This window comes from Triticum aestivum, chromosome 5B (genome assembly GCF_018294505.1).
Source record: "Triticum aestivum cultivar Chinese Spring chromosome 5B, IWGSC CS RefSeq v2.1, whole genome shotgun sequence".
Classification (NCBI taxonomy): Eukaryota; Viridiplantae; Streptophyta; class Magnoliopsida; order Poales; family Poaceae; genus Triticum; species Triticum aestivum.
Genome location: NC_057807.1, coordinates 621,088,986 through 621,098,669, shown reverse-complemented (window position 1 = coordinate 621,098,669; position 9,684 = coordinate 621,088,986). Strand labels below are relative to the sequence as shown.

The 9,684-nt window shown below is 49.2% G+C and overlaps 1 long non-coding RNA gene across 1 annotated transcript; it reads right to left on the bottom strand.

The window, feature by feature from the left end:
- Positions 1–2,193: 2,193 nt before the first annotated feature.
- LOC123117221 (uncharacterized) lies at positions 2,194–4,574 on the bottom strand. Its single transcript, XR_006457308.1, has 2 exons — positions 4,415–4,574; positions 2,194–2,763 (listed from the first exon to the last, which is right to left on the bottom strand). It is a non-coding gene; the product is annotated as an uncharacterized lncRNA (long non-coding RNA).
- Between the last annotated feature and the right edge of the window lie 5,110 nt (positions 4,575–9,684).

Below are 9,684 nucleotides of genomic sequence, written 5' to 3'. Positions count from 1 at the left end.
TTAGCGCGCTGGGCTGGTGTTTTGCTTTACCAGAAGCGCAAAAACACGGTGTCCAATCCCGCTGCCCTACCTGCAGCAGCCCAGATTTTGCAGTGTGCGTGAGCGGGCGCACCAAATACGTAGCACGCGATGCAGTTTTCTCGAGCGTGTTGAACCTTGTTTACCGTGCACGACTGCTGAAGCGCTACTTTTGGTCGCATGCACGAGATGCTCTAATCACTTAAGCATGCTTTAAGTTAGGAAGAAGTGGAAGGTGGATGCTGAATGCAATTTTGCTATTCCGGAAACATGCATGTGTTGGAAGAGAACTCGAGTCTCTATGTGAAGGTTATGAGATGTATTTAATGGACTGACTCAACTTTCCACCGATTTTTCTTTTGGACAAGCAACTTCTAGTAAGAGATAGAAAACAAACAAAGCATGGAAACAAAAATCTATTGCAATGCTAAAGGAATAAACGGCCCAAAAGTGTTGGAACGAGAACAACTCTTGTCGGCGATCGGATCACCGTCGAACGCCGGTGCAACTAGGCGGCTAAGCGGGCAGGTGGATGCTTCTCACGCGAGACTTACGAAGCAAAGTCATCTCCGGCGACAAGTGTAATATATTTTTTTTAGGGGAGGCGACAAGTGTAATTAATCTGTAGAAAAACACGGCAAAACACACGCACGGTATGACCTTTTTATATATTTTTTGAAACCGGCATATGATTACATAGACTCCAAGGGAAACATCAAACACTACTAATACTTGCCGACCTAGCCCAACATGACCTGACTTAGACTATCCAACGACACCAACACGTATAGGATTACGATTTGGAATACCTAGCAAAAACTAGTTGCGTGCGCCCTCTAATGCTTCCAATAGCATTGGCGACCCGAGGGGCATGCAAGGCCATACGGGCAGGGGACAACGGTCTTGGGGTCTCCCTGTTGGAATGCCTGCACTGCTGGAGCGCTGGTGATCGGCATGACATGTCCGAAGTATTTGGCTGACCGTGACATGAAGTCTTCCTCGGGAGATAGCGTGTAAGGCACCCCGACCCCGCCGCGCTGGAGGGTGCGGATGAGGCGCTTCGTGATGTCTGCCATGAGCTCGTCGGTGGAGTCGGGGCCGGCTGCTGCTGCCGCCATCGCGCGCCCGCTGCCACTGATCGGCTGTTGGAGAAGCCTCGACCTTGACGAGGCAGCCGTGGAGTACTTTCCGATGGTGTGCTCGTACATGCTAGCGGCGGAGCACACGTACGACCAGGAAGCAAACTAGCGGCCTGCTGGATCGATTTCTCACGCCAGCTGACACAGGCCTTAATCGATCTTGATGTCGCACGCGGGACACAGAGGGCAACAGGCGCCTGTTGCGCCTGTGTTTTACGGAGTATTACTTTGATCTCACGATTCGGTACAATATTACAGGGGTATGTGTAGATATATATAGTACAGCTAGGAACTCTAATCCTAGCCCTACTAGGAGTCTTATACCTACACGGCGACGAGTTCTAGACTTCTAGTCCAATCCGGACGTGGACAGCATGGTTAATTCCACCATCGCCGAGGAACTATTAGTGCCAGCGATGAAGTCCCCCGGCGCCGGTACCTTTTTTGGAAAAGGATGATGGCCCCGGCCTCATGCGTTTATTTTATTAAGGTTTATGGGACTGTCTATTTAGCATTTGACTGTTTTACAATTGAAAAACATTCAAATATCCTGACTAATAAGCACATGCCACTTGTATGTCCAAAACCAACCCCCACATGCACTGTCTGTCGCTGTATTTCAAATAGAACAATAGAACGGGTCAGGCCACGACCTGGTCGAGGAAGAACAACCAAAAATTGGCAGATATCACCGGACAATCTACAGGTCAGGAGCACTTGTAAATCCTACTCCAATTCTTGACCCCCTTCACCAGCTTCACAAATTCTTCACCCCCTTCACCCCGCTTCACCTAGAAACATCAGAGAAACTAGTTACAAAGAAATTCCAGAGACAACAAGAAACTGTGGAATGTGTGATCGCTAGCAATTATAAAACTCTGGAATTACAGAAAATTTGCAATCTAATGCCAAAAAATACAATAGCAAAACAATAGAAATTACACTGCAAATCTTGATAGCTGAAAATTAAAGTGCAAACTCTGAAAAAGCATACAGTGGATTTACACTGTAAATATAAAGGAATTGACACTGCAAGTTCCCAAGGATTTACACTTGAATAACTGATGAAGTTACACTGTAAACATCCACGAATTACAGTCAAAGTACCCACGAATTACACTGTAATTCCCCTGGAATTACACTGTTATTCCCCAAGAAACAACACTCATAAATACACTGTAAAATTAAACGTAAAATCCACTGTGATCTATCTGAAAAATACTCTGTAAGCTCTACAACAATTATAGTGCCGAAGTATTCAAATTACAGTGTAAATATGCAGTATATTACAGTGTAAGCCCCACAATTCAAAGGTAAAATCCATTGTAATGTATCTGACAAATACTGTACGCCCTACAACAATTACAGTGTAAAACTCTGGTAAATTACAGTATAAGCCCTACAGCAATTACAGTGCTCAACCATATTACAGGGTAAAACTCTGGTATATTACAGTGTAAGCCCTACAACAATTAGAACCATCTTCCGCAAAGTCATTAGGCACGAAGGGGTCTTGCAAAGGATCTGCACTATCAATAGAAGATGCTTCCGGAACATCCTTGTGAGAGACTTTCCGTAGCCTCCCCATAGATAATGATGCTGAAAACTACAGAGAAGTAACTATTAATACTGATCCAAAATAGTAAAATCAAGGAAGGAATTACACCAAAAATAAAACTAGGGAAATTACACGGTAAAACTTATGCAAACTACACCATAAAATCAAGGAAGGAAACAAAATTACACTACACCATAATACTGATAAAAAATACAGAGTAAACAAGACAGTAATTACACTGTAATACTGATCCAGCTTACACAGTAATACTGATCACTGAGGCAGTAAAATACAAAAAACTAATCAAACTAACACTGTAAAAATGCTCAGAATTATATAGTAACCCGGAGGGGCTTTCCACTGTAAATCAAGGCAAGAATTACAGTGTAATCAAGGCAAGAATTACAGTGTAATAACTGATGCAAATTACTGTAAAAAACTATGGAAATTACACTGTAATGCTGATGCAATTTACATAGTAAGCAAGGCAAGAATTACAGTGAAAAGTCTGAAGAAAATATAGTGTAAATACTCAGAATTATAGAGTAATCCGGAGGGGAATTCCACTGAAAATTAAGGCAGGAATTACAGTGTAATCAAGGCAGGAAATAAAGTGTAATAAATGATCCAAATTACAGTACAAAAAACTGGGGAAATTACACTATAATACTGATGCAATATATAGTAATCAAGGCAGGAATTACACTGTAATGCTGATGCAATTTAGATAGTAAGCAAGGCAAGAATTACAGTGAAAAGTCCGATGAAAGTACAGTGTAAAATAGGGCTAAATGGGCACTACAGTGTAACTCTAGGGGGTTACAGTCCAAAAGCACAAGAATTACAGTCAGGGGTAATCTAGAGGATTGCATTGCAAAAACCACAATAAGTTACAGTGCAATTACAGCGTCTTTCAGTGTACTTCAGAGATACAATACACAGAAATTCTGAAAAAATTCACATCATAAAAACTGGGGTTCAGAGACACATTACAGAGTAAATCTTACAAAAGTAAAACTACAGGGATTACAAATGTAAAATCAGAGCTACAAATACAGTGTAAATCAGAGAAGCATAGCAGTATAAATCTGGCGGTATTATAGTGTAATTAATAGCTAGCCCAAACTCGACCAAGCAATCAACAAGAAAGGGGAATCCCTATACTACCATACCAGAGAAATTCATAGCTCTTCCCCCATTTCTACTTGTAGTCAAACACTAAAAAACTACCAGATGACTGGGACTGCAAACTGCAGAGTCTCAGTAGCAATCAAACACTAAACAACCACCAGGTGACTGAACTTCAACTGCAAAAGCTCTGAATCACACATAGAGACACGCCTACACACATGAGAAAACACAAAACCTAACCCCATCGGAAGGCAAACACATCAACGCCCAACCTAACAGTGCCAACAACGAGGAGATCAAATCTGAAACCTAACACCGGAGTAGACGTTCTCCATGACGAACTGGCGCGAGCAGAGGGTATCCGCGGAGAAGAGGGTATCTGCGGCGAACTACACAAATGAGCATCGGCTAACAACAAATCGCACTAACCAACCACTAAAATCATCAAACAGCAACAGGACCTACAACAACAACGCACCAACAAAACCCCGAGGCCTAGATCTAGAAGCTACATGACCAAAAACATACCAAATTGGGCGGGGAAAGGGAGAGCGACAACACAACGAACCTGGGGAGTAGTGAATCGAAGAGAAAACCAAAGCTCGAGGATAGAGGGATCTCGCAAACACCATGAACCCGGCAAAAATCGCCTTGTCTCCTTCACTGCTCGAGTGCCTCCTCCTATCGCTCCCTCTCTGCCCCTCTGCCCTTCCAAAACAGGAAAACGAAAGCAGACAAACGGGCGCCGGTAACTGGCAGCCCCATAAAAACCCGGGCCGGAAAAAGAAACCGCACCCGCAACAAAGGAAACCCGCCCGAGAACAACAATTGTCAATGCGAATCATGGCGGGCGATCGGACGGCCACAAATTTGAACGACAGCCAATTGAAAAACACTCGAGTGAAAAATAGCAAATCCGTTTATTAATTATTCACAAAAACCTTATAAAGTAGTACATCACGTAGTCCGAAGCCATCATCTTAGCAACATCTGTCGCTACTCCTATCCACTTGCTAAAGGGGTGCCGATAGTGAGCTTAATATCAAACAGACATCGAACAAATACCATGTAAAGCTGGAGGCCCCAACCAAACCACATGCTGGATTGGGGCACAGACCGGTCTGACGCGCTCTCATATGTCGTCGTCGCCGTCTTCCACTTATTCATCTTCAGAGCAGGTACTGATGCAACAACCTTGTCAGGCATGTCGTCGACACACCCACGGTGCCAGACAACACCTCCTCCCTGCGCGTGTCCATCATCACACATCCGTCGCTGAGGTCCTGCCGCGCCACGCCGCCGAGACTCCACGTCATCGATGCGTCACATGGAAAGCAGTTCCACCGCTGAAACCGCCCACTGGTCCCTCAAGCTAATGCACACCTCCAAGAATGACGCCCACAAGGAGGGAATGACACAAGTGCGCCGTCGTCATCCGATCGACTGATCTTGGGTTTTTCCCGGAGGTAGCGAAAGGAGTTGGGAGCTTCACCTCGATGACGCCTTCAAAAAGGAAACAACGCCGAGGGCGTCACTATCACCAGCTCCGGCCACCGGCCGGATACCAGGGTTTCACCCGGATTTATCCCATAAGCATCCAACCGACAACATGTGCACCGTTCAGACCGCCTTCACAGATCTAGCCACCTAGATCCGGTGACCATCCACAACGGCACTGCCACCGTGGGACCCCTAGCACACCGGCCACTATCTGTGTGTGCCATCACTGGAGCCAGGGAGGAGGGCCGCCACCCACCTCGCCAAACCGCGAGAGCTGCCGAGAGGAATCCCGCGTGCTCGTCGCCGTCGCTGATCCGATCCAATTAGGTGCCAAAGTCACTAGATTCGCCGGTGCAGATCCGCCTTGGACAGGGACATCGCCATGCCATGCCGCTGCGAGAGGCCTAGACTTCACCTGCAAACACCCTCTAGGGCCACCACCGCCACGAAGTCCTCGACGCCGCTGCATCACCCACGCAGGCACCCCAAGCCGGTGAGCCGCTGCGTCGCGGCGCCCTGTGCCGCGCCTAGGCCCAAAGAGGCCGGCCCGTGCCGCCCCATCGCACGAGGGGAAGAGGACGCCCCGTCGCCGATCGGGCTTCGCCCGGCCGCACCCTTGGACGGTGGCGAGGGAGGGGGAGGCAGGAGGAGGCGACCGGTGGCGCAGATCGAAGGCCCCTCCACATCGCCTTGCGGGTGCGGCGCATGAGAAGGAGGTTTCCAAGTAGGCGCCGGGTAGCGTCATGTCGGTTCAGCCCGAGCGTGTGGCATCGCCGTAGTAGGAGGAGGCGAGCTAGCTGTTGGTCGAGGGCGCTGCGTCGCCATAGTAGGAGGAGGCGGAGTAGGAGTGCGCCGCGTTGCCGTATGGTTCAGCTGGGCCGGTTGCAGTCACATATACAGTGCATCAGAGTTACCAAAGAAGGGTCCGTCAAAGGGACGCGGTTGTTCTGATCCCGAGCTCTCATGTGGTGTGCGTTCGTTTATATAGCAGCAGCAGCCGCCGCCGGCGGCGCTAATGGTGGGGTAAATTAGACCACCGTTCGCACCGAGGCGACACATCACGGTGGCATCATCGGCGTTGTAGTGATCCCGACAACACGAAGCGATGTGGCAGCGTTCCATGGTAAACGCGTCGTAGGATAATGCATTCCAGGACGCACGTGCTGCCGCATGTATTTGCACGCGTCAGCGGCATCTCCTGTCCACGTGTTAAATATGCATGGTGTAACACGGATATAACTCAACGGATTGTACAACTTAGTCACCACTGGCTTGAAAATTAAACGAATGGAATCGATCTAATGACCGGTCTTCTCAGCCGATTCGAGCTCTGGCTGGATTTCGTGGCTCCGGCAGAGTAGATGACTTTTCGACGTGGTGTGTTGTAACCGAAGCTCTTTAGCTGCCTCTCCTCTCACTCGAATGGAGGTGAAAGAAAAAGAACATCGGACATAAGATTTTCTGGTCGGCGACGAACACCGTCACAGGCGCTCAAACGCCTCAATTTTCTTTTATACAGTGGCTACATAGCTTACCCTCGGCCTACTCAACAGACTACTATACGGTGTTTAAATCCCTGGCTCACTCCCGTACAGGGCCTTGCCCACCCTCCTACTCAGCCGCATCCATGATCTGCATGGCGTGCGTGCTCACTACACAACTAATGCGCACACCGCGGCCACTCCAACAGATCACCAACGACCTAGCCAACCTACCATGGCCACTACGCCACACACACGAGCACAGACGCGCCACGGCCGTGCACGCACACATGGCTTATGGCTAACATTCTCCCCTTAAGCTATGACTGCGCCGCCCATCCTGACGTACAGGACACCGGCTCCTCGTCGACACGGGGAACGCCCTTCTTCATCTCCAGCGACACACGCCACAACTTCTCTTCCCGGCGCACTGACGCCATCGGCCGCAACTACGGCCGATTTCCTCAAGCACGAACTCGAGCCACACTTGTTACAACGCATACAGGTGGTTTTTATACCCTGGGGTGCGCCAGGGCACGTACCCCACGCTCCAGTCCATGCCGAGCGTCTAGTCCGGCCCGCTCTGCACACTCCGGCGACATGCACGCACACGTCCGGGTCGTGCGAGCCCGCATAGGACCAACTCCACACTCCCCCCGATCTCGCCAACAGAACGCACACACGCTGCACTCGTGCACAGACGCGCCCATGCACACCACACGAACGCACATACACGACCCGCCGTGGACCCGACGTGCCCAGCGCGCCCGGCACACACCCATACACGCGCCCGACGCGACAAGCTCATCGCCATGGTTGTTGCCGCCCGACGCCACCGTGTGCTTCCAACATGAGCCGCCGCAGATGCCGTGCAATGCAGCCACCTCGCCGGCCGTTGTTGCGCACCACCGCCGATGCACCGCCGTGATGCGCCCCGTTGAGCGCCACTCGCTGCCGCTGCCGAAACCCGCAGGTCCGTGCGCCGCCGTGCCGCATCTCTGTGCCTCGCGCCACTGCGCTCTCTGCGCGCCGAAGCCTCCATGTCCGTTGTGCGCTCCGCAGACGCCGCCGCGCGCCACGGCCGCCCCTCAAACTTGGCTCTGAATACCAATTGTTGTGACCGAAGCCCTCTAGCTACCTCCCCTCTCACTAGAACGGAGGTGGAAGAAGAAAAACAGTGAACACAAGATTTTCTGGCCGGCGACTAACACCGCCACGGGCACTCAAACGCCCCAATCTTTTCTTCTTTACAGTGGCTACATGGCTTACACTCGGCCTGATCAGCAGACTACAGTGCGGGGGTTTAAATCCCTGGCTCACAGGGCCTTGCCCACCCTCCTACTCAGCCGCATCCATGATTTGCATGGCGTGCATGCTCACTACGCAACTAACGCGCACACCCCGGCCACTCCAACAGATCACCAACGACCTAGCCTACCTACCGTGGCCACTACGCCACACACACGCATGCTACACACACGCACAGACGCGCCACGGCTGTTCACGCACACATGGCTTATGGCTAACATGGTGGAGCACGAGGCGAGCGACCGGTGATTAGGCATACAAGTCGCTCGCTCTCACCATTAAAAGAACTCGTATGCTAATCCTCTTCCTCCTCCTCATATTCATGCCCAGAAATCTACAAAACTACAAAATATAATGGTTTATTTTGCTTCATTGAACTAAAACCACAACAAGAATTATGAAACCGAGAGAGTACTTTGGTTTATTGTCCATTCACAGATCTTCAATGCTCAATGGAGTGTTCCTCAAGCTAGAGGTCAACAAAGCCACCATCAACATGCTACGCAGGGTCGAGCCATATGTTTCATATGGGTATGTTGCATGTCTATATTTTGGTTCTGTTGGTACTGGTACGCCTTCAAGGTGTAAATGGCTGTCACGGCCTGTTGGCTAAACAAATGTGCGGTGTCTATAATATCTTTTTTGTCATAACTTTGACTAAATATGTCTCTAGCCATTCTTGAATCCTAGGGGGTGAACACTTTGTGAAAAGAGTGGTCTGAAACGTAATCATGCCATGCATTTCTTAAGCTGAATTAGTCGTGAAGCAAATTATAGGCCATGAGGTTTTCTGCATCATGAGGATAACTAGTCAAAGGTATATTGGGTATTGCAAGATTCTCATGTGATGTTCCATTTGTAGCTAATTGTATAAAATCATTACGTTTGTAGCTAGCCAAACCTAAGGAGCGTTAGGGAGTTAATGTACAAGAGAGGTTTATGGCAAGCTCAACAAGCAAAGGATTACCCTGAGCACCAAAAATGTCATCAAGGAGGTTAGCAGTTGATTGCCCTCATTTAATCTCTTTACCTTGTATTTCCAAACGCAACTCTGGTATATGATATTCTAACCATTTTGTTGGTCTCATCAGGGTGTTGGAAAGCTCAACACGATCTTCTTTAAGGGACCTTGGCCACGAAGATCTTGACCGTCAGTCGGCCTACACTTGAAGGAGGCGAACAAGTTCCTCTCGCCACTCAAGCTGAAGGTGCCGCTGGGTGCCTCAAGAGGAAGAGGAGCCACTACGTTGAGGGTGGTGACACGGGCAACCACGAGAGCTACATCAACTAGCTCAACAAGAGGATGAACTAGGTTGTTTGGCATATCATCATGGTCCCTTGTGTTCGAGCGATGTTTTGCTTGCACTACTAGAAAAAGGCCTGTTAGTGGCGCACATATTTTGGCTATTAATATCGCACTATAGGTGCGCCACTACCACCACGCCACTAGTAACAAATACTAATGGCGCACCTCTGGTGCGCCATTAGTATTGCAGGTAACAGTGACGCACCGTGTAGTGCACCATTATTATTGCTACAGGTGCGCCAC